This window comes from Cynara cardunculus, assembly GCF_001531365.2.
Source record: "Cynara cardunculus var. scolymus isolate 2C chromosome LG 2, CcrdV1, whole genome shotgun sequence".
In the NCBI taxonomy this organism is placed as follows: Eukaryota; Viridiplantae; Streptophyta; class Magnoliopsida; order Asterales; family Asteraceae; genus Cynara; species Cynara cardunculus.
Window position 1 is genome coordinate 20,212,766 of NC_037529.1, and position 1,100 is coordinate 20,213,865.

Genomic DNA, 1,100 nt, shown 5'->3' on the forward strand with positions numbered 1-1,100 from the left:
AGTTGGTTTATTTTCAAAGTATGTTGTCCGGACTTCTAATCCGGACAAGTTTGACCGGACTTCATATCCGGATGAAAAGAGTTTGTTTATGGGAAATGTTTTTTGGGAAATGTTTTTGGGAAATGTTTTTGAAATGATATAATGGCGGTGTAACCGCGAGAGTGATATAATGGGCAAGTGATATAATGGCAGTGTAACCGCGAGAGTGATATTATGGGCAGTGTAACTGCGAGTGAGATGGCGGTGTAACCGCAAGAGAGATATAATGGCGGTGTAACCGCGAGAGTGATATTATGGGCAGTGTAACTGCGAGTGAGATGGCGGTGTAACCGCGAGAGTGAAATGGCGGTGTAACCGCGAGAGTGATATAATGGCGGTGTAACCGCGAGTGAGAAAGAGATAAGAGAATGAGATGGCGGTGTAATCCGCGAGAAACATAAATATACTTATGTTTCAAAACAGATTTGATTCTAAACTGAATGTTTGGAGAATATATATATTGTTGTATGAGATTATACACTCACTAGACCTTTTGGTCTAACGCTCAGATGTTGGATTAACATGTTTTGCAGGACAACGTGCTCTGAAAGATAAAGGCAAGGGAAAAGTCTAAATGTTGATATTAGATCATATGCATATGTATTAAAGATAGATTTTGATAGTCTATATTTTGTAATAATACTATTTTAGTATTATGTGTATGATGATGTGAATTTAAGTAATTGGAATGTGAGGGTTGTTACAGTTGGTATCAGAGCCTTAGTTTAAGGGATCTGGGTATTTGCGAAATACTAGACTTAAACTAGAGGTGTGGAAAGTTAAGATAATAGGTTTCACTGGGTCTATGAACATAAGAATATGTTATAGCTGAAACTRTTATGAGAAAGGTAGATTATATATAATTAATATAATCTGAGTTATGAGTGGGCATGAGGATAAATGTGTTATTATGTTATGATTATGAGAATAATCATGTGTGTTTAAATGTGACAGAAAAGGTTACATACTGAGAAAATGGCAGATAATCCCAATCAATCGGAAAGAACCTCTGCTGGCTATGGAAGAGGTCGGGGAATAAGGAATGTTATGCAAGAAGAGAA